General features: G+C 43.7%; 1 pseudogene; it reads left to right on the forward strand.

Annotated features, from left to right (window-relative positions):
• LOC145820854 (putative galacturonosyltransferase 7) overlaps positions 1-27,740 on the forward strand; it is a 137,007-nt pseudogene that overhangs the window by 36,992 nt on the left and 72,275 nt on the right.

Raw genomic sequence — 27,740 nt, forward strand, 5'->3', positions numbered from 1 at the left:
TTCACTTTTTATTAAGGGCTCAACCCTGTTTGAGCCCTCCATGATGCACTTGCTTCATTGATCCTCTCATATGTCATAATCTTGCATGCTATTTTTGGCCCATGGGTAATCTGTTTTTGAGCATGTTGTAATCTGTGAATGTGCTTATTTTGGGCCCTTCTTCAACATTGTTGAAGGGCCCCTCACCATTTGATGCCTCCATGTTATACTTCCCTTTATATCCCTTATTTGGCCCCATTTTTGCATAAATTGGTAGCCCCCTTTGCTTTTGTTTTTGGCCATTTTACAGTTCTGAAAAAGTGCTTATTTTGGTCCATTATTCATGTTTCGTTTAGGTCCTTTCATGGTTTGGGGCCTCCATAGGTCACTTCATGTTATATCTCTCTTTTATTCCCCATTCTTGCATGTTTAGTTAGCCTACCATGCTTTTGTTTTTGGCCATTTTACAGTTCTGGAAAAGTGCTTATTTTGGTCCATTCTACATGTTTTATTAAGGGTCTTTGGCTGTTTGGTGATTATTTTGTATACTTCATGTTATAGCACCTTTTTAGCCCCAATCTTGTGCTCATTTTTTTAGCATGTTTGTATACTGATTTTGAGGCTGCCATATACTGTAAATATTCATATTTTTGGTCCCTCTTCAGTGTTGTAGAAGGAAAATTTTCAGTTTGGGTTTTGCTTATATCACTTGCTTCATTACCCCTCTTTTGGCCCCTATTCTTGCATGCCATTTTTGCCATACCTATGCTTGCTGTTTGGCCATGTTTATAACTGTGAAAGTGCCTTTTTTGGGACTTCCTAGCTTCTGTCTTTGCATTGCATGTCCATATTGTGCATGTTTGGCATAGCTATAGGTCATTTCGGGTGCCTAAATTCGCATTTCGGGACAATTCCATGCATTTCATGTCATTTCGCCTCATTTCGGGACTGTTTTCCCCCATATTTTACTGCTGAAATTCCATTAGAATGATTGCTATCATTTCCATGTCATTTCATCACATTCTGCCACCGCCTCGGTTTGCGTGCCCGTGTGCACGCATTTCGAGGCACCCCTTTTTTTTTATCCGACGGCATCCTATGTGAGTGTGGTTGAGGCTCACTCATGTTGGTATAAGCCCATATCATGTTTTCATGTCATTTGCATCGCATTCTATCATTGCCTCGGTTTGCGTGCCCATGTGCACGCATTTCGAGGCACCTCATTTTTATCCGTCGGCATCCTATGTGAGTGTGGCTGAGGCTCACTCATGTTGGTATAAGCCCATATCATGTTTCCATGACATTACATCGCATTTTGCCACCGCCTCGGTTTGCGTGCCCGTGTGCACGCATTTCGAGGCACCCCATTTTTATCTGCCGGCATCCTATGTGAGTGTGGCTGAGGCTTATTCATGTTGGCATAAGCCCATATCATGTTTTCATGTCATTTCATTGCATTCCGCCATCGCCTCGGTTTGCGTGCCCATGCGCACGCATTTCAAGGCGTCTCATTTTCATTGCATTGCGTATGTCATTGCCTCGGTTTGCATGCCCGTGCGCACGTATTTTGAGGCACCTCATTTTTATTGCATTCTGTCATCGCCACGATTTGCGTGCCCGTGCGCACGCATTTCAAGGCATCTCATTTTCATAGCGTTCTATCATTGCCTCGGTTTACGTGCCCGTGTGCACGCATTTCGAGGCACCTCATTTTCACGCATTTCGAGGCATCTCATTTTCATTGCATTCTGTCATCGCCTCGGTTTGTGTGCCCGTGCGCACGCAGTTCAAGGCGTCTCATTTTCAGTGCATTCTGTCATTTTCTCGATTTGCGTGCCCGTGTGCACGCATTTCGAGGCATCTCATTTTCACATCATAGTGCATACTAGGTTGTATTTTAGATCACGTTCTGTATTTTCTCGATTTGCGTGCCCGTGTGCACGCATTTCGAGGCATTTCATTTCCATAGCATTGTATATGTTAGGATTGTATCTTAGTTGCATTTCATGCATATCATGCATATTGCATCATGTCCGGAATAAGAGTTAGCCCGGGCACGGGAAACGAGGTACATTTCGTACTTCGAGTGACGGAATGTGTCTCAATTCCCCAGTCACCGACACTCCGGATTATCCATGATGGAGTTAGGTTTTAGCTGTAGTTTCATGCGCATTCATCCTATATTGAGTTGTGCATTTCGACTCCTCGACCATCATGCCTCGGTATGCGTGATTGGTGGCACGAGGTTCGAGACATGCATATATCTGTGCAAATACATTGCTATGCCCCTTTCCTGCTCTCTGTTGCAGCAAAATCAGGAATCAGCAACTTTTTGGGGCTTGGCACGCATTTCAAGAACAGGTGTAAACAGAGGCTAATTGGGGCATTCTGGTGGATTCCTGCGCAAGGCAACCCGGACATGCATCATCCATCAGAAGCAAGGCAGTCCCTGGCTTGCACGCCAGTTTTTATTTGCTTTCTTAGTTAATTCAGTAATTAATTAGGATTTTGTAATATTTTGGACTGTAATGTTCTTTTATTCGGGACTGTAATATTTGGACTGTATATTTATTCGGACCCTTTGCGCGAGGGCACAACTGTAATAAGTGTGCGTGAGTGTGATGTATGTCTTCCAACCCCACGTCTTTCTCCCTTTTATTTATCCGCTTATGATGGTTAGATTAAGGCATATTTAAATTAGCATACAGTATGACAGCATGTTTGCATTCATTCATCTGTATTGCATGCACCGGGCTCGGCGCATCATACTAATTGCATTGTACTTTCAATTCCAAATTGAATACATGTTAGTTGTAACATTCCATATGCCATCTTAGAAATGCCAAGCCTACTATAGTTACATTTTGCATGTGTTGCATTAGGCATTTTTGTATACTTAGGATTCATGCATGATTTCTAATGTAGTTTCTGTTTTTGGCTTGGAGTACTCGGTAAGTTTTATGCTTTAGCATCCTTGCATGCGTGTGAGTGAATGCCATGATAGCATGCTTACCATGAGGCTATGTGCTTATCTAATATATCTGCCTGAATGCCTGTGGGTGAAGGTTGGGTTATCTGAATTGGAATAAATCATCAAATGTTTCAAGCCTACCTGCGGGTAGCAAACCATTTTCAAAAACAAACATGAAATGTTTCGTTCCAATTCAGGCGACCCGGTCTATATTCGTATGCTGTGCGCATCACATAGTAACCTAGGCTAATAAACCGGAATAAGAACTCGCAATGTTTTCAAAAAATTGATATCATGGTTAGTAGAGGCCGGTCTATGATCGGGCGAGCGGGGATGCTCACGAAGTGACCTTCCCCAATCGTACCCAAGTTCCCGAGCCGAGGCAACTTTGGTGATGACGGACACGTGGCCTTTTGGCACCGAGTCAGGGTTTCCTAAATTTCCCAAAATAAAATATTTAGGTGGCGACTCTGTATCTGGCAAAGCAGTCCATGTTTGGCACTTCTTTCAAAAATCTGTTTTCTTAAAAACAATGTGACGGATTTGGACTCTTTGGTTCAGACTTAGAACCGTGACAATTTTAGAGTCCTGAGCTGTAGTGACCCCAAATGAACAGAACGGGACTTCATCCTCCCGGGGCGTTCGGGGACGTCTACAAAGGGTCTGTCTTGTTGTATCGAGTCAGTCCCCGTTGTATATAATACCTGGTGATTCTGGGGTTGTTGTCCCGAACACCGTTTTGTTTTGTAATTATCTGTTTTTGTTTTGAGTCTGTTTCTGCCGAGGGGCCAGTTATACCAACAAATCTGAATGAAACAGCTGTTGCTATCTCAAACTTCATGCTTGCTTTCAGCATAAGTGCCAGAGAATTTGATTGGGCTGACAGTACATCTCGCCTGCTCTCCTGTGCGCCAAACTCATTGCATTAACCTAAGATTTTCAAAAAACAAACCTTTTGAACACTGCGGTGATAAAAACGAAGAGGAAGGAATTCCTCGGGTTTTGTAAAATTTTGATCATTTTGAGAGAAAGAGAGGCGTGCTAAGCCTTTTTATGAATAAAGCCATGCTTGTCGGCGCGAGTACTGAGAAGGATCCTGGCCTGATCCAGATTGGTTCCACACTATCTTCGGCGCGAGCGATTTGTCGCTTTCTTAAAAGCTTTCAAAAACAAATGTTTTACACGGCCCTGCGAAGACCTGTGTGGAATCGCTCTTGAGATTGCACAGCCTAGGATCGCTCTCAGCCTCAAGATTCAACCCGTTCAAACTTTGAACCCGTTCAGAATGTTCAGAAAGTTCAACGGACAAACGCCGTGAAAGGTCTGTATGGCCAGTTTCGAAGTAGCCCTCGAGTAAGAGGCACCAAAAGTCAAGTCAGAAGGAGTGGATCTCGCCAAAAGAAGCTCGTTGAGCAACCGTGAAGGGTTCTTCTGCAAATCAGTGCAACAGCCGTTCTCCTGGACACAGAGAGGCTTCAATTCCAAGAAAAAAAAAACCATTTGGCATGGACTCGCTACACTTTTACCCTTTGAGAGGCTCGCTGGGCCGAAAACCCGGAAGGGCGACCCAGGCAAAAGTTAGAGCAAGAGAAAAAAGAAAAAGACAAAAAAAAGAAAAAAAAAAGAAAAGCAGAAAAAAGAAAAAGCAACAAAAAAAGAAGAAATAGAAAATGAAAAGAAGCTCGCAAGGTCGAAAACCCGCATTGGGCGCCTTGGCGAAAGTGAGAGCCAAACAAAGTGAAGGTTAAAATACCCGAGTGTACCTTAACCGGAACTACGTAAGGCTTGATTCCCATGTTTGGGATACGTAGGCAACTTCATCATGAAGTCCAGCCCCCAACGCTTTCATAAGCGTCTCAGTCCATGCAATGGTTTCGATTTCATCCCCAAAGTCCAGTGGCCAATATCCTCCAAAGGCGACTGTGTCCATATATTTGTTGTGACCGTCTTCGTTATCTCTGTGTCCAAGAGCTCGACCACCGCCAATGAAGACTGTCTGCGGATTGCTGCGGCACCATCCAAACAACTGGCAACTTTCCGTTGCCACGAGCCACTGTGACCCGCCTTCCAAACTAAGGGCAACTTTCCGTTGCCTCCCACCCCCCTTCAAACCAGGGGCAATTTTCCATTGCCTCCGATCCGAGGTTGCGCATCTCGAAGGGTAAGTTCTGTGCTTGTTGAGCATCAGCTGTTTGAAAAATAGTTTTTGAAAATTTTTACTGAGGTTGACTATCCTCTCGAAAACTATTCCATTTTCCAAAATCGGACCATTGTCTTGGACCCAAAAAGGAAAACTTTCAGTGCTTGCAACCTGACTTGCATGATTTTCAAATCAAAAGTCAAACAAGTATGTTAATCTAACTCTCATATTGGTCAAAATTGTTTTAGTAGAAAACAAAATAAAAAATGGTTAAAATGATGAACTAGGGACACAGTCGAGCCAGGCGTTCTGTCTTTCCCCCGTCATCGACGTACTTGCCAGAAGAGCGCTCTACCCGCCAGAAGAAATAGCTGTGAGCTAACGGCATCGGGCGTGAACCCACACCTTTCTATTTATCCGTCAATCACCCCAGGGAGGGATGAAAAATGAGAGATATGAAGAATAGAGAGGTGTAAGTTGAGAGAAAAGTGAGGAAAAGGGTTTTGAGAGAAAATCCGAGCTTGAGAGTCGAGTGATGTGAGGATCACAAATGAGAAAGGGTGGGAAACAATACCCAGATTGAACTGGCTCCTCGTGGTCCGAGGTCTCCCATCTTCGTTTACGCGTCTGTGTGCCGTGTCTCTTTCATTTGACGGTCTCGTCTTTTGTTTTGAGTCTCTCCCGAGCGTGTCTCGTTGTGTTTAGGTCGTGTACCTCTTTGTTTGAGTCCTCCCCGCTGTGTTCAGTGGTAGGCTCGATATCCCGGTTTAAAAAAAAAACCTCATTCGATTTCAAAAATCGTTTATGCTCAGAATGCTGTGCCATTCTCTACATTTGAACGCATTTGGACTCCAACCGGTTCCATCTTTGAGGTCCGTCCTGTTAGATTGGGCTGTTTGTTTGAGAATTGCCGTGTGCAGAATGAAACGAATGCTGTGTTATGGGCTGTGTGCAGATTAATCCCCAGTAAAGCAAGGGCTGTGTGTCCAGAATCAGGCAGTGGGTTGCTTGGGTTATTTTGCTGTTGGCTGTTTAGTTATCTGATTATTATAGTGCAAGTGTTTAATTTTCAGACAACCAATCAGTTCCATTTACATTGAGGTGTAACATGATGAGATGCAATGCAATATATGAGATATGTAAATGTAACACTTTTTTAAGCAAAAATCTGTTCATTTCATAATCTTTTTCAAATGTACAAGTTTTGGAAACAAAATCTGCCTGCGGCAGTACAAGGTAATCTATCTACCAACAAAAAGAAAAGTACAAGAAAGAAGAAAGATAACAAAAATCTGCATCTCTGTCGAGCACTCCGAGGGCTGTCAGTCCGTCCTGGTCCTCTTCCTGGACGAGGGTCCAAGAGCATCATCAGCATCGTCGTCAGAGCCCGAGCTAGAACCGCCTCCGGTCTCCTCCGACGACGACTCGGACTCCGCCTCGGCCTCCGCCTCTGACTCCTCGTCGTCGTCATCATCCGGGACTGGAGCTCGCGAGCTACTCCCGACGTGAGTACGCCCTCCCCTGGTACGGGGAAATATCCTGCCCTCCTCATCTCTCCTCCGAGCAGGGACAGAAGGTCTAGCTGGAGCACCTCCTGCCATGGGAATCTGGAAAGGAGGCTGAAAAGTACACGAAAAGGAAATGCATCAGTATACTGTAGGCAGTTTATCAGTGTAGGGATGCCGTGAGCAGTTTATCAGTGCAGAATGCAGTGTGTGAGTACAGTGTATGAATGCCGTGAGCAGTTTAACAGTGCAGAATGCAGTGTATGAGCACAGTGTAAGAACGCCGTGAGCAGTTTATCAGTACAGAGTACGGTACAGAATGCAGTGTATGCAGTGTGTCAGATGCTGTGAGATCAGTGTATCGGGTGTTGTGCCGTGCATCAGATTATGCAAATCAGTGTATGAATGGTTTGAGGCCAGTGTCAGAAGGACATACCGGTATGCTGTAGACGGCTAGGAGATCAAATGTCCGCTGGAGCATCCCCATCATCGAGGCATTCATCGCCAACGACTGACGGGTGTACCCAGAAGAGGCCTGCAAAAGTATCAGACGCATCAATATTCTGTGGAATATCAAGTAAACTGAGATGAATGACTGTACAAAAATGCAGTAATACGTACCGGAGGTAAGTCGGGGACATCAATGAACTCGTGACCAGCCGGTGGAGGGGCGAAGGGGATCTGATAGGTCAACCCACCCTGCCCCTGGAAAGTCAGTACAGCAGGCAGGGCAGGCCAGCCAGCTCCCCCTCCTCCCTGCACTCCGCCCCTACCACGGACCCGGGCCCTCTTCGAAGATCCAGCCCCTACTCCCGCTCCGGCCCCAGCCGCCGATGCTACAGGCCTGGCCCCCTCTGCTCGACGGCCGCTCAAGGTACGCATCAGGTACGTCCGCACGTACTCCGGGTAGTCGCCGGTGCCTCGGAAGCCGGCCTCCTCCCAGCCGATGGAGTAATCATCCAGCTGCTCAGTGGTGAGCCCCTCGGTCTCCCTCATCTCTGCAGGAGGGTGAGCCGGGACTATCTGCTCAGGTAACCCGCGGGTCTGGCGTAGAAAACGCTCCCCCAGGTACCAAGCCCGACAGACCGGGCCCTCAAGCAGAATCCGGAAACGCGAGGTCTCCTCAGCACCAGGGAACCGACCCCACATCGCCGACGGCAAGGAAGCCCATGGCCGCCAAGTGATCTGAAAGTGACAGACAGTTTGTTATCTACTGTTATTGAAACATGCAGTGGGAAAGCGAAGCTAAATGAACTAAAAGAAAAGCATACCTCGGTCGGGGTGATGGTGTCAAAATATCGGCGGAAGAAGCCGAATGTCTCCCGTGGTCGCCGGGTGCATCTCCCGTCGAAGCGACTCGAGAACGGGACAGCCGGAGGAGGCTCCGCGACTGGTACGGGTGCAAGCCTAGGGAAGTAGGCGTAAACCCACAACTGCAAAACAGATGTCAGTATGACTATCAGAAAAAGCAGAATATACAGAATGAAGCAAAAATGGCAGAGCCGTGTGTTGTGCAGTGTATTGTGTACAGTGTACAGTGTGAGCAGTGTACAGTCAGTGTAAAGCAGAATGTATGTGTGTGCCGTGTGTACAGTATACAGCAAGTATAGAGCAGACCACAGTGTGTGCAGTGTACTGAGTACAGAAAGTACGAGACAGGATTGAAAAAGTGGAGAAGAAATGTACCTCCCAAGCCCGCCAGTAACCTCCAAGTAGCTGGCCGCTGCCGCGAGAAGCCGAGCTCATATATCCGTACAGGGTGGCCAGAGCAGCGCCGCCCTAGTCATAGTGCAGAATATCCCGGACGTCCACCAGTGCGCTGAGAAGGCAGAGAGGCACGGTGTTCGCCCGGTCGGCGAAGATGGTAGTCCCGAACAGGAACATGAGGAAGCCGCGAGCATACCTCTCCTCGTCCTCTGGGGTCATCTGCACCTCCTCCAAAACGGGCTGAACCCTGAACTGTGTCTCGAACCAGGAGTACCGCACGAAGCCTGGACGAGCTAGTGGTGGGGCCTCCCCCAGTAAATGGACCTGAGCGGCGGTCCACTCATCCATGTCGGTGTCGAAGGGGATCGGATAACCCCCTACCCCGATGCCTGTGAGCATCGAGAAGTCATAAGGGGTCATCGTCATGTCCCCTACAGCAGAAAAGTGGAAAGAATCGGTGGTGTCCCACCACCTCTCCGCCAGAGCAGCAACAAGAGGTCTGCATGTGGACAACCTAGAGAGCCCTCGGCAGAAGGTGCCGAAGCCCGCTCGGTCCACGATGCGCTGGACCGCATCAGGGAGCTCATCATACCATTCCCGTGCACCAGTATTCCCATACCCGCGAATGGTATGGGAACCCTCCTGCAAACAGAAAATGACAATTGCAAGACAACATTCAAAATGCAGTTTTGAAAGGACAGATATGGCATGTATGCAAGTTTGTCAGATTCAGGAAAATACCAGGTGCCGGTGTGCTTACAGTAAAATACGTGTGCTGTGTCAGCATGTTTGGGTGTTTCAGAACAGATGTAGCATATGTGCAAATCTAACAGATTCAGACAAATACTGGGTACCAGTGTGTGTGCAGTAGAATACAGTGAGTACAGTGTGTTTGAGTGATTCAGGGCTAGTGCAGTGTGTGTGCATGTGTCAGTCTCAAGCAGATATCAGTTGTATGTATGTTTACAGTCAACTACGGTCTACGGCATATCAGATTTCAGCAGTTAGAGAATACGACTAACTATGGCAGTTTTGTATCCTACATTGCAGAAAGTAAAGCAGAAGATGAAAAGTTACCTCGGAAGTGCTGAAAGACAGATGGGAGGTAGGCACGCGTAGTAGTAGCTCAGGCGCCACATACCTCTCAAAGCTCCGGAACTGACGCAGGCCGTCTGGGGGCAGAACGTGGATCGCCGGCCGGTAGGTCGCCGGGTCGAACGGGCGCTCGCTCAGTGGTAAGAGCTCGACCCCGGGATCCATCTCGTGGTCCGGGGGAGTCCCGCCACGTGGAATGTCGTCCGCCATGAAGAGAGTGGTGTGAAAATGGCCCGAAAAAGGAAAACCGAGTCGGAATACGAAGAGTCAACCGGAAAGTCAACTCCCGAGAAGGTCGGAAATGGCCGGGAAGGCCGGAATGTGAAAGGGCACGGAAATGAAGAGGAAAGTGAGGGGAACAAACCCCGAAAAGGCGAGAACGCCAAACGAGGTGTAACAGCGCCCGCGGAGGGGGGCCTCGTTGCTACAGTTCGGACTCCCGATTTTTGTTGTCGCGGTTCTTAATCTGAACCAAAGAGTCCAAATCTGGCAAATCGTTTTGAGAAACAGATTTTTGAAAAAGTAGTGCCAAACATGGACTGCTTTGCCAGATACAGAGTCACCACCTAAATATTTTTAAAATGGGAAATTTAGGAAACCCTGACTCGGTGCCGAAGGCCACATGTCCGTCATCACCGGAGTTGTCTCGGCTCGGGAGCTTGGGTACGATCGGGGAAGGTCAGCTATGAGCACCCCCTTTCGCCCGGTCTGAAGACCGGCCTCTACTAACCGTGATATCCAGTTTTGAAAACGTTATGTGTTCTTATTCCAATTATTAGCCTAGAATTACTATGTTATGCGCGCAGCAAACAAGTATAGACTAGATTGCCTAATTTGGAAATAAACATTGCATATCCGTTTGTTTTGAAAATGCTTTGGAATTTGCTACTCGCAAGTAGGCTAAAATGCGGATTTCAACGAGTCTTTCCAACTCAAACAATCCGGCCTTCACCCACAGGCATTCAAAACAGTTTAACACATAAGCATCTAGCCACATGTTAAGCATGCTGTCATGGCAACATTCACACTCATGCGATATGCTAAAGCGGAAATACTTACATAGTACTCCATGCCAAAACAAAGAACTTGTTAGCAAACATGCATGATCCAAGTCCATGTGAAGTGCCTAATGCATCGCATACAAAATGTTACTAGAATAGGCTCGGCTGTCCTAAACATGTTATGTGAAAATGCACGATTATCACGTATTCAGTTTGGGAGTTGAAGTATTGATGCAGTTAGCGTGGTGTACCGAGCCTAATGCATGCAATACAAATGCATGGATGCACACATGCATAGCATAAGGTATGCTAAATTAAACGTTCCCTAATCTACCATCGTAAGCAGGTAAATAAAAGGGAAGAAAGACGTGAGGTTGGAAGACATACACACACTCACGCACACTTATTACAGGTTTGCCCTCGCTCGGAGGGACCGAATAAATATTACAAATTAATTAACTACGCAAGCTAATTAATATTACAAATTAACTAATTTAATTAACAAATTAAATTAATTAATTAAAGCAGGAAAACGCCTCGGGAAGCGCGCCACCATGCGCAAGCTGCCTCTGTTTTCCTTCCTTTCCTCCTCTGGAGGCTGTCAAAGCCTCAGGACTGACCCCTTGGACAGAGAGGATCACCACCGGCTGATTGAGATTGCCGCCGGCAGTGTGGTATGTCCATCGGCACAAAATTGAATCTGTCGGCAGAGAAAAGGTTGCCGGCCGGCACCTTACACTGCCGGTCGGCAAATAAAGTCTGCTGGACCTGCAACTCACAGCAACAGAGGGCAAAACAAGGCATGGCAGCACAATTCAAAGCATGTATGCACCAACCATGTCTCTTATCATTGTAATGACTCAAAGGGACATGTGCCTCGGTTCTCGGACCACCAATCACGCATTTCCATGCATGATGGCCCAAAGAACCAAGTATGCAACTTTGGTTTCAAATGCAATGCAAACCAATCAAACAAAACTCCCAATCCCTATCACCCAAGTCAAGGGACAAGGAATGCATGCAAGATGCAATGCAACCTAGGCATACAAGCTAGGAATGCAACATGGCATGGCAAGGCACTTATACATGAATTAGGCAACTCTAAAATAGGCCTAAAACAGTGGCCATAATGACCAAAACAAGAAGCCAAAACACATGCACACTTACACATGATGGAAGGCCTACACTTGGGCACAATTTAAACAACCCTCAAGCACACTTAAAAGGGATAAACAAGAGCAATTATCATGCAACATAAGCATTGAAATCATGTCATAAAATGATGCCAAATCATGTTAAACAAGACAAGCAAATGCATGCAAGCATGGTCTAAGTACTTAAGGCAAGTCATGAAGCTTTGAAGCATGTTTATCACAACAAACATGGCATGCATTAAGCAACCTAAAACAGGTTTTTAGCACCTAACATAAGGCCCAAAAGACCACTTAGATGGCATCTAGATGGCTCAAAAACAAAGGCATGCGAAGGCACCAAAACATGGAGCATTGCAACACATGCTTTCAAAGCATTAAAGAGGCATGCGAGGCAATCAAACAAGCATGGAAATGGGACTGAAATGGCATATAGAATGATCCCAAATCACCAAAATAATGCAAAGATGGCATGCTACACATGCACATACTCAAGGCCAACAAGCCCAAATACAAAGGAGCTATATAATGAATGCTAAAATCAACCCAAATACTTATGGACAGACCTAGAACATGGCAAAATAAGCACATAATCTTCACAAGACTAAGCCTAAAACATGCTCCAACAAAGGCTAACAACCTAAGGCACATTAAGGCATAAACAAGGCATTACATGGCAACTATGCTAAACATGCATGGAGTTCCAAAACCGTCTTGAAATCATGTTATATTATGGATATATAAGCATGAAAAACAGCCTAAACATGCTCAACACACACTCAAACATAAGCTTCCTTTAGAGGCCAAAACATGCCCTTTTCAAGGACAACAAGGAGAGGGGGTGGCCCTCTCCTTCTTGGGACTTCAAAGAATCATCTTCACCACTGAAATCCCTCAAGATTTCAATGGTGAAGAGACCTCAACACCAAAATCCCGGAGCTAACACAAAATGGCTCAAAATGAGGCCTTTTGAGGCCTAAGGGTGGTCAACAACCCTCAAACAACAAAACACTCTTAATAAACAATAAAGAGGGCCTAAAAACAGAACTTTTTTATGTTATACAATAAGCACAAAAACAGCTCTAAGATAGGTATAAAATTAATGCAAGAATGGGGAAAAAAAAGGACTAGAATCTCACCCTTGAAGACCCCTTTACAAATGGTGCTCCAATGGCCTCCTTGAGCTTGAATCCAACACCAAAATCTCAAAACACACTCTTTAGAACCTCAGCTCCAAGAGGAAGGTGAAACACTAGGTGTTTGTGTGCAATAGTGAGACACAAAACACCTAGTGTACAAATAAGAGGGAAAGAGAGATAGAGAGTGTATATCTAACCCTAACCCTAGAAAAACCAGAGCTTGGTCTGTATTTTCCTCCCTCAAAAATGTCTAAAAGCCTCTTTCTTGCCTTAGAGAGAGACTCTCTCTATATGCCTCTTGTAAAGCTTACAAGACAAGCTTTGCAAGAGGGAGATCCCTCCATACACGTGTATGGAGGGGAGCAAAAGCAATACAGCTGTCTAAAAATATCTGCAAAAGCAGATGAACAGCAATCGGCCGGCCAAAAATGCCATCTTGGCCAAAAAAAGTGCCGGTCGGCAACAAATAGTGCTGACCGGCAACAAAGAGTGCCGGCCGGCAAACTATATTGCCGGTGGCAGCAAAAACCAGCCGGTGGCATCTAGCCACTGCCGGTGGTGGGTGGGGATGGTCTACAAGCCCCACCCTGCCTTTCAAAGGCAAGATGCAAGTGTTTGGTGCAAAACCAGACACTAAACGGTCGAGTTCGGGGATCCTGAGGCAAGGCGCGCGAGCCGAGACCTCCGGGAACTCCAAACGAACACAAACAAGGATAATCACCGAGTGTTCAAACGGTGACGTCCAAGTCTTGAGGACGGTCAAAAATGGGGTGTCTACACGAGGCACCGAAACGAGAATGTGATCGGTCGAAAACGTCCGAAACGCGAAGAGAAACGCGAATCCGACGACGAAACGGGCATAGAACGCGAAGAAACGGAGAAACGGGGAAGACAAAAAGCTCTAGAGAGAGAGAGCAAGGGATTTCGGCGTGGAGGAAATGAGGAAATAGGGCTTGAAGCCCTATTTTATAACACCCAAGGTGAAAAGTCAAAACTGCCCCGCATCAGCAACTGTTTGCCGGTCGGCAACGTTTTGTGCCGGCCGGCACTTTTTTGTGCCGATGGAATTGTTTTTGTGCCGATGGCCAACCGGTGGCCTCATCTTTCGGCCGGTGGGGTTCCCACGGCCTTGTTTAGGCCATATGAGAAGTTCGTGGTCTTCATAGCTCAAGAAAGTGCAAGAAAGTGCATCTCCGACATTCAACCGGCCTCCGTTTTGACTTCGGGCCGTGTCTCTAGTGCGTGGCACTCGAATTCATGCAAGGTGTATCCTTTTTGTATCCTTTTTTTAAATTCAAAAGTTGCCCCATGTGTGTTTCACGAGTTCATCACACTACTTCGGTGCATTACATTGCGCTGTCATGCGCCACACATTGGCATTGTTATGCACGTGTTACATGCGGTGCAACACGCACCCCTTTGCATTATCGTGCACATTTCTCATGCATCATCATTGCATTTCCATTCCATGCATTGTCATGCATTCTGGAATACGGGCGTTGTTGCGCATTTAAGCCCATTTACATTCCGTGTGGCATGCATGTCGCACTTAGCATTGCACTGTTTTGTGCATTTCAAACCTTGCGCTGTTCTGCGCATCGCACTGTTTTGTGCATTTCAAACCGTCGCACTGTTTTGTGCATTTCAAACTATCACACTGTTTTGTGCATTTCAAACCATCGCACTGTTTTGTGCATTTCAAACCGTCACACTGTTTTGTGTATTATATTTCACTCGCGCTATCTTGCGCACCTCGCTTGTACTTGTAGGTACATTGCATTGTTTTGAACACAAACCGGCTTCGCGTAGCGTATAAGTCCAATTGTCAAAATCTTCTTTCATATCATTTTTGCATCTTATGAGGCATGCGTGGCTCATTTTTATCATCTTACATTCCGTATAGCATGCACGTCGCACTTGCATCATGTGCATCTCAAAAAACAAAAAAACAAAAAAAACAATCATAGTGCATTGTCATGCATTTGCATTGTAGTTTGCATGCATTCATTGCATCGCATTCCGCCTATGGCTTGCTCCTTTCCAGGTTGAGCTTGGTCTGGTATGTGCCCTTACTTTTCATGTTAAAACACAGTTCTGCATGTGTATCGCGCCGATTCCACGCTGATATGTTGGTTGAGGGTTGCGGCATCTTTTCTGTGTTACACATGGCTCGTATGTGTACATGCCTTTCCTAGGCAAGATTTGGTTTGGCTTGCGTGCCATATCCATTGTAAACATCCATCCCATTGCATATTTGTAGATATTGCATTATAGATTGCATGCATTCATTGCATCGCCTTCCGCCTATGGCTTGGGCCTTTCCAGGTTGAGCTTGGTCTGGTATGTGCCCTTACTTTTCATGTTAAAGCACAGTTCTGCATGTGTATCGCGCCAATTCCACGCTGATATGTTGGTTGAGGGTTGCGGCACCTTTTCTGTGTTACACATGGCTCGTATGTGTACATGCCTTTCCTAGGCAAAATTTGGTTTGGCTTGCGTGCCATATCCATTGTATCCATATCCATTTCATTGCATATTTGTAGATATTGCATTGTAGATTGCATGAATTCATTGCATCGCCTTCCGTCTATGGCTTGCGCCTTTCCAGGTTGAGCTTGGTCCGGTATGTGCCCTTACTTTTCATGTTAAAACACAGTTCTGCATGTGTATCGCGCCGATTCCACGCTGATATGTTGGTTGAGGGTTGCGGCACCTTTTCTGTGTTACACATGGCCTGTATGCGTACATACCTTTCCTAGGAAAGATTTGGTTTGGCCTGCGTGCCATATCCATTGCCATCTTCCTAGCATATCCATATATATTACATTGTAGTGTAATTTTTGCATCCGGCATTAGAATCGTAGTCCTTTCTCCAGCGGGTCGTTTCCCCACTTGTGTCATTCCACCCAATACTTGTTCTTGTGTCTGTCTATAATGCTCATAGTTCAGTTGACCGTTCTATGGTAGACAGACTTGTTATCTCCATCAATCTATTTGACATAGGTATGGTTTCGAACCGCTCGTGATTGGATCGTGATTCAATTGCTTTGCATGTAGCTTGCATTGTTTCAATTACATTGCATCTTCATTTGCATTGTTTATACATTATTTTGTATATATTGCATTTCGTTTTGCATCCATTTTGCATTGTCATGCATGTTGCTAACAATATTGTACCTGTTAAGTTTGTTTTCTTTGCAGGCACGACATTGTATGTACGGTTCATTTGAGGCTGGTGCAACCAGACGAACCGCACAGGTATTGTATCCTCCGAGTGAGAAGTATTGAGAATTGCTTAATTCTCTTACATCCTTCCTACATTGTAGTGTAGTTTGGTGTATGCTAGCTTAAAATTGTCGCATGTTTGCTTCATTACAGCTTTCTTTGCATAATCATAAGTTATGCTCGGCTTCGTGCATTGTCTTGCATTTTGCCCCTGCCTTCGGGCGCATATCTTATTTGTCTTGTATGTTTGTCTGAGTCTTCGGCCTTGTCAAAAATGGGTCGTCTCTGGGCTTTGACATTCACTCCCGTCATTGTTATGACTTTCGAGTTCTGTCAAAGAGGGGCAACTGTAGACACCCCATTTTTGACCGTCCTCAAGACTTGGACGTCACCGTTTGAACACTCGGTGATTATCCATGTTTGTGTTCGTTTAGAGTTCCCGGAGGTCTCGGCTCGCGCGCCATGCCTCAGGATCCCCGAATTCGACCGTGTAGTGTCTGGTTTTGCACCAAACACTTGCATCTTGCCTTTGAGAGGCAGGGTGGGGCTTGTAGACCATCCCCACCCATCACCGGCAGTGGCTAGATGCCACCGGCTGGTTTTTGCTGCCACCGGCAATATAGTTTGCCGGCCGGCACTCTTTGTTGCCGGTCGGCACTATTTGTTGCCGACCGGCACTCTTTTTGGCCAAGATGGCATTTTTGGCTGGCCGATTGCTGTTCATCTGCTTTTACAGATATTTTTAGACAGCTGTATTGCTTTTGCTCCCCTCCATACACGTGTGTGGAGGGATCTCCCTCTTGCAAAGCTTGTCTTGTAAGCTTTACAAGAGGCATATAAAGAGAGCTTTTAGACATTTTTGGGAGCAAAAGACAGCCATTGTTGAGCTCTTGTTCTAGGGTTTGGGTGAGATACATTTTCTATCTCTCTTTCCCTTCCATTTGTTCACTAGGTGCTTTGTGTCTTACTATTGCACACAAACACCTAGTGTTTCACCTTCCTCTTGAAACTAGGGTTCTAAGGGCTTGTTCTTGAGTTTCTTGACTGGTTTGGAGCCAAAGGAGGCCATTGGAGCATCATTTGTGAAGGAGGCTTCAAGGGTGAGATTCTAGTCTTTTTTTTTTCCCCATTCTTGCATTAATTTTATACCTATCTTAGAGCTGTTTTTGTGATTATTGTATAACATAAAAAATTTCTGTTTTTAGGCCCTCTTTATTGTTTATTAAGAGTGTTTTGTTGTTTGAGGGTTGTTGACCACCCTTAGGCCTCAAAAGGCCTCATTTTGAGCCATTTTGTGCTAGCTCCGGGATTTTGGTGTTGAGGTCTCTTCACCACTGAAATCTTGATGGATTTCAGTGGTGAAGATGATGCTTTGAAGTCCCAAGAAGGAGAGGGCCACCCCCTCTCCTTGTTGTCCTTGAAAAGGGCATATTTTGGCCTCCTAAGGAAGCCTATGCTTGAGTGTGTATTGAGCATGTTTGGTTTGTTTTTCATGCTTATATATCTATAATATAACATGATTTTAAGTTGGTTTTGGAACTCCATGCATGTTTAGCAGAGTTGCCATGTAATGCCTTGTTTATGCCTTAATGTGCCTTAGGTTGTTAGCCTTTGTTGGAGCATGTTTTTGGCTTAGTCTTGTGAAGATTATGTGCTTATCTTGACATGTTTTAGCTCTGTCCATAGTCGTTTGGGTTGATCTTTGCATGCTTGACATAGCTCCTTTGTATTTGGGCTTGTTGGCCTTGAGTATGTGCATGTGTAGCATGATATCTTTGCATTGTTTTGGTGATTTGGGGTCAGTTTATATGTTATTTCAGTCCCATTTCCATGCTTTCTTGATTGCCTTGCATGCATCTTTAATGCCTCATAAGCATGTGTTGCATGCCCCATGTTTCGGCTATTGTGTATGCCTTTGTATTTGGGCCACTTAGATGCCATCTAAGGAGTCCTTTGGCCTTGTTTTAACATGCTAAAAATCTGTTTTTAGTTGTTTAATGCATGCCATGTTTGGTCTTGCTAAGTGTAGTTCAATCCCCCATTGGTTTGCTTTGAACACTTGGACTATTTGTTGCATGTTTTGGCTTGATTTTGTTGCTTGGTTTGGCACCATCCTAACATGATTTCAAGGCTTATAATGCATACTAATTGTTCATGTTTGTCCTTTTCAAGTGTGCTTGAATGTTGCTTGATTTGTGCTTAAGTGTTGGTCCTTATGTGCATGTGTGTGTGTGTGCCATTTAGTCCTCACTCTTTAGCACTTTTGGCCACTGTTTTAGGTCTATTTTAGAGCTGCCTAATTCATGTGTAAGTCCATCTTTCCATTTATTTGCATTGCCATATGTATGCTTGTATGCTTGCATAAGTGCTTTGCCATGCCATGTTGCATCCTTAGCTTGTATGCCTAGGTTGCATTGCATCTTGCATGCATTCCTTGTTCCTTGACTTGGTGATAGGAATTGGGCCTTATTTGGTTTGTTTGGTTTGCATGCATTTGAAATCAAAGTTGCATACTTGGTTCCTTGGGCCATCATGCATGGAAATGCGTGATAGGTGGTCCGAGAATCGAGGCACATGCCCCTTTGAGTCATTACAATGATAAGGGACATGGTTGGTGCATACATGCCTTGAATTGTGTTGCCATGCTTTGTTTTGCCCTCTGTTGCTGTGAGTTGCAGGTTCTGCAGGAATACTCTGCCGACCGGCAGTGTAATGTGCCGACCGGCACCATTTTCTCTGCCGACAGATTCAATTTTGTGCCGATGGCCATACCACACTGCCGGTGGCAATTTCAATCAGCCGGTGGTGATCCTCTCTGTCCAAGGGATCAGTCCTGAGGCTTTGACAGCCTCCAGAGGAGGAAAGGAAGGAAAACAGATGCAGCCCATGCATGGTGGCACGCTTCCCGAGGCGTTTTCCTGTTTTAATTAATTTATTTAATTCGTTAATTAAATTAGTTAATTTGTAATATTAATTAGCTTGCGTAGTTAATTAATTTGTAATATTTATTCGGTCCCTCCGAGTGAGGGTAAATCTGTAATAAGTGTGTGTGGGTGGTGTGTATGTCTTCCAACCCCACTTCTTTCTTCCCTTTTATTTACCTGCTTACGGTGGTAGATTAGGGCATGTTTAAATTCAGCATACCTTATGCTATGCATGCGTGCATTCATGCATTTTGTATTACATGCATTAGGCTCGGTACATCATGCTAATTGCATTCGTACTTCAAATCAAAAAAATTGAATATGTGATAATTGTGCATTTTCACATGACATGTCTAGGATTAGCCGAGCCTATCTTAGCGACATTTTGCATGTGTTGCATTAGCCATTTTTAACATGGACTTGGATCATGCATGTTTGCTAACAAGTTCTTTGTTTTAGCACGGAGTACTATGTAAGTATTTCCGCTTTAGCATATCACATGAGTGTGAATATTGCCATGACAGCATGCTTAACATGTGGCTAGATGCTTATGTGTTAAACTGTTTTGAATGCCTGTGGGTGAAGGTTGGGTTGTTTGAGTTGGAAAAACTCGTTGAAATCCGTATTTTAGCCTACTTGCGAGTAGCAAATTCCAAAGCATTTTCAAACCGAACGGATATGCAATGTTTATTTCCAAATTAGGCAATCTAGTCTATACTTATTTGCTGTGCGCATAACATAGTAATTCTAGGCTAATAATTGGTTTTAGAACACGTAAAGTTTTCAAAAACGGACATCACGGTTAGTAGAGGCCAGTCTTCGGACCGGGCGAAAGGGGGTGCTCATAGCTGACCTTCCCCGATCGTACCCAAGCTCCTGAGCCGAGACAACTCCGGTGATGACGGACATGTGGCCTTCGGCACCGAGTCAGGGTTTCCTAAATTTCCCCATTTTAAAATATTTAGGTGGCGACTCTGTATCTGGCAAAGCAGTCCATGTTTGGCACTACTTTTTCAAAAATCTGTTTCTCAAAACGATTTGTCAGATTTGGACTCTTTGGTTCAGATTAAGAACCGTGACACAAATCGAGTCCGAACTGTAGCTTAGCGAGGTCCCTCGCGGACTTGTTACAGTGATAGATGCACTAAGTGAACAAGTATGATAGATACACTAAAGGTGAACACGAAGTGTGATAGATGCACTAAGTGAACAAAGTATGATAGATACACTAAATGAATGAAGTGTGGTTGATACACTGAAGGAATAAAGTGTGATTGATACACTAAATGAAGAGAGTGAAGTGTGATTGATACACTAAATGAATGAAGTGTGATTGATACACTAAGTGAGTGAAGTGTGGTTGATACACTGAGTGAATGAAGTGTGATTGATACACTGAGTGAATGAAGTGTGATTGATACACTAAAGCAAATGGAGTGTAATGGATACACTAAAGAAAATGGAGTGTGATGGATACACAAAAGGTGAACACAAAGTGTGATAGATGCACTTAGTGAACAAAGTGTGATGGATACACTAAGGGTGAACACGAAGTGGGATAGATGCACTTAGTGAACAAAGTGTGATGGATACACTAAATGTTAATGTGTGTAATGGATACACAAAGTGTTAATGTGTGTGATAGATACACAAAATGTAAATGTGTGTGATGGATACACAAAGTGTTAATGTGTGTGATAGATACACAAAATGTTAATGAAGTGTGATGGATACACTAAAGGAATGATCTTAAATGGAACTTCTTTGAATAAACCGTACATACAATATCGTGCATGAATGAGAAAGAATCTTGATAGGTACAATGCAATACAATGCATGATGTTTAAGGAAACATAGAGGTGCTTTAGAAAGCACCTCATGAGATGAGTGGCGATGAACCGCTCTACTCTGATGGGGATCCCCCCTTGTGTTCTTCGAACACTTCCCTTGCATTCTTTGAGCTCTTACCTTCGACTCACAGTACAAAGGTTCTGATATGCTGACAAGGATTCTTCACGTAGAACACTTTGGATGCCGCCTTTCTTCCTGACCATATTCACAACTTTCCCTATTCTCCAACGGGGTGGCAGACTAGGTTAGTTCAGTATCCAGAATTGAGGCGCGCACACGCTATCTCAACCTATGGGGCTTCCATATAGATTTCAAGCCGGGGACACACCCCTGGGTATTTAAACCAGACTTTAGTCTCAGAAATCCCGAACCTTTGCATTCTAGGCATCAGCCATTCAAACTCTAGTGTCCACCGTCGCAGTTGGTCTCCTAGGAACTCATTGCAAACACAGCCAAGATAACTTTGGCAGGGAATGGTACTCAGGGAGAACACTTCTGATTGCCATTCTGTCTTGAAGCAAACTTGATCTTGAGCTTGAGGTAGAGGCACACTCATATTTCGGAGCATTGACAAGGCCCTGAAGAGGTACATCCGGAGTACAATCACGGAATTTTTTGAAGTTGAAACACACTCAGATGCTCCAAATTTTCCCTCTTTTCTTTTGCTTTGCAGTCTGGAACCTATATAGCTTCAAATAGGTCCTGGTTTTACTATTCTCACATGACCTAGGTTGAACCCTGCAGTTTTATGAAAGAACAAATCCTGTTTTGCACAAATGTAGAGAACGGCACGGCACTCTGAACACAAAACGATTTTTTTGAAATTGAAATGAGTTCTTAACCGGGTATTGAGCTTACGACTGAACACAGTGCACCAGGACTCAACAAAGGGAAAGACAAGGTAAACAACCTAAACACATCTATTAACACTTGAAACGACTCAAAACAAGAATCGAGACAAACAAAACACAAGACTCAAATGTGCACAGGGAGCTTGTTCCTCTGGATATTGTTTCCCACCCTTTCTCATTTGTGATTCTCACATCACTCGGCCCTTAGGCTCTGTTTTTCTGAAAAAGCCTTTTCTTCACTTTTTCTCTCAGTGCACATCTCTCTATTCTTCAATCTCTCATTTTTTATCCCTCCCCTCGGTGGTTGGTGGATAAACAAGAAGTTGCGGGCTCTTGCCCCTAGCATTCCGCTAGATTCTTCTTCTTCTGCTCACAACAGTGAACTTCTCCCACATAGGGATTCCGGTGCGACCAGATGTGTAGCAGATCTGCAATTGACATCGGTTGACGATGCACTTGGCCAGTTTGGATATGATCAGACATGTCCTAATGAGGGAGTGGAATATCCTGATCCATTCCAATTTGTGCTTCGCACGTGGCTTGAAACCTCGCTGCTTGGAGGATGTGAGAGCTTTCTGCCCTTTTGTTGTTAGCTTCAGTTTACCCTTTTCTGGCAGGTAGAGTCCCCTTTCTGGCAAGTAAAGTGCCCTTTCTGGAAAGTATGTTGACAATGGGGGAAAGACAGAACACCTGACTCAACTGTGCCCCTAGTTCACCATTTTGACCATTTTTTGTTTTGGTTTTCTACTAAAACAATTTTGACCAATATGAGAGTTAGATTAACATACTTGTTCACTTTTCTGATTCAAAATCATGCAAGTTAGGCTATGAGCACTGAAAATTTTCCTTTTGTTAGGGTCCGAGAAATGGTCTAGTTTTGGAAAAATGAAATAATTTTCGAGAAAACTAGCCAACCACAGTAAAAATTCTCAAAAAAACTGTTTTTGCAAACGTCGACTGCTTAACGAGCACGGAACCTACTCTTAAGATGCACAACCTTGGATTCATAATAATGGAAAACTGCCCCTTATCTGAAGGGCACTGCATGGCAACAGAAAGTTGTCCCTTGTTTGAATAGCAACGCGGCACATTGTAGGGCAATGGAGAGTCGCCCATTGTCTGAATGGCACCGCAGCGCATTGTAGTCAATCCTCTGAGTGACAAACACAACCAAACTCTCAGATATATAGAGAAAATTAAGATGATCAAAACCATTGCATGGACACAATCAATTTGGAAGTGTTTATGGCTGGACTTCAGAATGAAGTTGCCTACGTATCCCAAACATGGGAATCAAGCCTTACGTAGTTTGGGTTAAGGTACACTCGGGTATTTAATGTCACACCCCAAATCCGGGCATGACCGGCCGTGGCCCACAGGGACTCGGACCTCGTCTAAATGATGAAATGCAAGATATGTAACTCGAGAAACAGCAGTGTTAAGAGATGTCTGTAGATCTTGTCAGATAAAGATGGATGGTAGAAATTTTCCAGTGGATTTGATTTCTTTAGAGATGAAGGATTTCGACGTGATTTTGGGGATGGATTGGTTAACGAAGCATCATGCCTCTATTGATTGTTTTAGAAAGAGGGTAGTTTTTGTTATGCCAGGGCAACATGAGTTTTTCTTTCAGGGAGATGGAAAAGGGTCTTCTGTTTGTTTTGTTTCTTCCCTTCAGGCTAACCGAATGTTGAGAAAAGGGTGTCATGGTTATTTAGCTTGTGTAGTGAGTACTGAACAACCAGAGCAGAGGTTAGAGGACTTTCCTGTAGTGAGGGAATTTGTTGATGTTTTTCCAGAGGATCTACCTGGTCTTCCTCCAGACCGTGAGGTTGAATTTTCCATTGACTTGAACCCTAATACAACACCTATCTCTAAAGCACCCTATAGAATGGCACCGTTGGAGTTGAGGGAGTTACAAACTCAGTTACAGGAGTTGCTAGACAAAGGTTTTATTAGGCCTAGTGTTTCACCTTGAGGAGCACCTATGCTGTTTGTGAAGAAAAAAGATAGGTCTATGAGATTGTGTATTAATTATAGAGAACCGAACAAAGTCACAGTGAAGAATAGGTATCCTTTGCCACGCATTGATGATCTATTTGACCAGTTACAGGGAGCTCAAGTATTCTCTAAAATTGACTTGAGGTCAGGCTATCACCAGTTGAAGGTAAGGGATGAGGATGTTCCTAAGACTGCTTTTAGAACCCGTTACGGGCATTATGAGTTCTTGGTGATGCCTTTTGGTCTCACAAATGCACCAGCCGCATTTATGGATTTAATGAACAGAGTATTTAAGCCCCAACTGGATAAATTTGTGGTAGTATTTATTGATGACATCCTAATTTATTCGAGAAGTAAGGAGGAGCATGAGCAGCATTTAAGGGTAGTACTGCAGATCCTTAGGGAGAAGAAATTGTATGCAAAATTTAAGAAGTGTGAATTCTGGTTGAGCAGTGTATCCTTTTTGGGTCATGTAGTGAGTAAAGATGGGGTATCTGTGGATAGCACGAAGGTGACAGCAATTGTTGATTGGCCACGACCTACTTCTGTGACGGAGGTACGTAGCTTTCTAGGGCTTGCTAGGTATTACAGACGATTTGTGAAAGGATTTTCCCGTATTGCTTTGCCACTTACCAATCTCTCCAAGAAATGGGTAAAGTTTGAGTGGAATGATGATTGTGAGCGTAGTTTCCAAGAGTTTAAACAAAGGTTGATATCAGCTCCAATCCTTGCCTTACTTATAGGTGGTGGTAGTTTTGTGACTTATAGTGATGCTTCACAATGGGGTTTAGGATGTGTGCTCATGCAGCATGGGAAGATGATTGCTTGTGCGTCATGACAGTTGAAAATACATGAGAGAAACTACCCCACGCACGACTTAGAGTTAGCAGTAGTGATATTCACTCTTAAGATCTGGCGGCATTATTTTTATGGAGAGTCATATGAGATTTACACTAATCATAAGAGTTTGAAGTATATTTTCACACAAAAAGAACTAAATTTGAGGCAAAGAAGATGGCTTGAGTAACTAAAAGATTATGATGTGAATATTTTATGTCATCCGGGGAAGGCATATGTGGTTGCAGATGCCTTGAGTAGGAAGGTCGCAGTTGGAGATGTAGCTGCTTTGTCTATTGAGAGTTGTTTGGTGGAAGACATGAGAAGTTTGAGGCTTGAGGTTGTTACGCCTAGTGATAGGGCTTATTGTAGTCAATTGAAAGTTCAGCCGACCTTGAGAGAACGGATTCGTTTAGCTCAGGAGATTGACCCCCAGTGTGAGCGTATTAAAGGAGAGTTGGCAGAGGGTAAGTATGTAGATTTTGTGGTTAGTGATGTTGGGTTGCTTAGATTCCGTAGCCGAATAATTTGTGTTCCTGTTGGTGGTGATTTGAGGAAAGAGATTATAACGGAGGTACATAGTTCTAGTTATAGCATTCATCTTGGAAGTACTAAGATGTATTGGGATCTTTATGAACATTTTTGATGGAATGGTATAAAAGGAGATATTGCAGAATTTGTGGCTCAGTTTTTGGTGTGTCAACAAGTTAAACTAGAATATTAGAAACCTACGGGGAAACTACAACCCTTACCTATACCAGAGTGGAAGTGGGATCATATTAGCATGGACTTTGTATGTTGGTTCACCTCGTATTAGTAGTAATCACGATGCAGTTTGGGTTGTTGTTGATAGATTAACCAAGTCAGCACATTTTATTGCAGTACAGATGACCTATTCTCTAGCTTGATTTGCACAGTTGTATGTGAAGAAGATTGTTAGATTGCATGGTACACCTGTGTCAATAGTGTCAGATCGGGACACTCGTTTTGTGTCTAAGTTTTAGGGTGCGTTACAGTCAGCTATGGGCACTCAGTTAAATTTTAGTTCAGCTTATCAACCTTTGACAGATGGGGTATCGGAGAAGACTATTCAAATCCTTGAGGATATGTTGAGGGCTTATGCTTTGGAGTGGAGAGGTAATTGGGATGATTATTTGCCGCTCATGGAGTTTGCGTATAATAATAGTTATCATTCTAGTTTGGGAGTAACTCCTTATGAGGCTTTGTATGTGAGGAAGTGTAGGTCTCCTTTGTATTAGTATAAGATTGGTGAGAGGCAAATGTTGGGACCTGATTTGGTGGAGGATGCTACACGGAAAATTATCACCATCAGATAGAGATTATTGACTGCTCAAAGTAGACAAAAAAAAAAAGTAATGCTGATCATCGTAGGAGAAATTTAGAGTTTCATGTTGGGGTTATGGTATTCTTGAAAGTATCACCATGGAAAGGAGTCATCAGGTTTGGAAAGAAAGGAAAGTTGAGTTCTAGATACATTGGACCGTTTGAGGTATATTAGAGAAGGTTATTGAGGTTGTGTATTGTGTTGTTTTAACCCTAGGTTGGCAGGAGTGCATAATGTGTTTCACGTGTCTATGCTGAGGAAATATGTGCATAGTCCGTCGCATGTGATAGATTACGAACCGCTTTAGATTAGAGAAGATTTTTCGTATGAGGAGATGCCTGTTCAGATTTTGTATTCGGAAGAGAAAATGTTGCGTACAAAGACCATTAAATTGGTTAAGGTACTGTAGCGTAATCATCTAGTTGAAGAGGCAACTTGGGAATGCGAGGACGGGATGCGCAAGAAGTGCCCACATCTATTCTCATGATTTACTCAGGTTAGTTTCGAGGACGAAACTTTTTTTTAGGAGGGGAGAATGTGAGAACCCGAATATAAAAATTTAGTAAATAATTAAATAATAATATTACAATCTCAAATATTTTGGTGGTGAATTCTAAGGTGCAAATTAAATATTATTGGAGGATCTTTTAATTAGTTTTTAAACCTAAAATAAATTTATGGTGAAAGTCTTTAATTTAGAGACAAGGTTTATTATAAAAAAAAAAAAAGAGAGAGAGAGAGAGAGAGAGGAGGGTGTGACTTGAACTCTAGACCACAAAGTTAATATATAAGACTCCTACCATTTGAGTTGCATATAACTTATATATATGTTTTGTATATTTATCTATTTATTTGACCTATGTATGCCCACCACTAGTATAAAATAAAATAAACACAAACCCTACTCTATTATTTGTTCACCACATAGGGCAACAACACAGCAGCCACGGGAGAGGGTTTGAGAGAAGGAAAAAAAGAAGAAGATGTTGCAATCAAAGAACTTTTGGGTGTGTTGTGTTGTGTTGTGTGTGATCATCAAAGGTTAGCCCTCCTAGGTTTTCTTCTTTTCTTTCTTTGTTCTTCATCCTCATTCTATAATTATTTTATTCATTCATGGAGAGGTTGTAGGTTTATGTATTGTGTATATAGATATCCTATTAAGAAACTTGAGGAGCTAAATTTATGTGTAAAGATTGGGTGTAATTTTCAGTCCAAAAATTCTGTGCAAAGTCACAAATTTTAAAAATCAAGAAACCATATCAAACGGATGAGTTTTAATCTGAAATTTTTACAGTAGATCAATTATATATTGAATTGCATATCTGAATGTTTTCATAATTTTTGGGAGTCAAAATCCATATAAATTGTGGTATCAGAGCTATAGTTTATCGAGTTACATATCTTGCATTTCATCATTTAGACGAGGTCCGAGTCCCTGTGGGCCACGGCCGGTCATGCCCGGATTTGGGGTGTGACATTTAACCTCTCTTTTTACGCTCTAACTTTTGCCAAGGCCGCCCTTCTGGGTTTTCAACCTTGCGAGCTCTGTTTTTCTTTTCTTTTCAATTCTTTTCATTTCTTTTCTTTTTGCTTCTTTTTTTTCTTGTTTTTCAAACTTTGCATTTTTTCTTTTCTTTTCTTTTTTTTCTTGCTCTAACTTTTGCCTGGGTCGCCCTTCCGGGTTTTCGGCCCAACGAGCCTCTCAAGGGTAAAAGTATAGCTTTGTCCATGTCAAATGGTTTTGGGATCTCGAAGCCATCTAAATCTAGGAGAATGGTTGTTGTTTGCTGATGATGTAGAAGTCCATCCAATGGGGGCTGAATTTGCCCCTAGTGTTGTGGATAGGAACTTAGTTGTCCTTCAACAATACTTTCTTCTTTCCTCCCTTCTGGGATTTGGCATTCTTGCCGATCTTCGTTAGCTTGAGAAACATCCCAATTTTGACTCTTCGAGCAGGCCTAACATTTTTGTCCCTAGTTTGAGGGGTGCTTCTGGTCTAGCTTCGCAAGCTTCCTTTG

The sequence above is a fragment of the Camellia sinensis genome, chromosome 3 (assembly GCF_055761805.1).
Source record: "Camellia sinensis isolate YWXY chromosome 3, ASM5576180v1, whole genome shotgun sequence".
In the NCBI taxonomy this organism is placed as follows: Eukaryota; Viridiplantae; Streptophyta; class Magnoliopsida; order Ericales; family Theaceae; genus Camellia; species Camellia sinensis.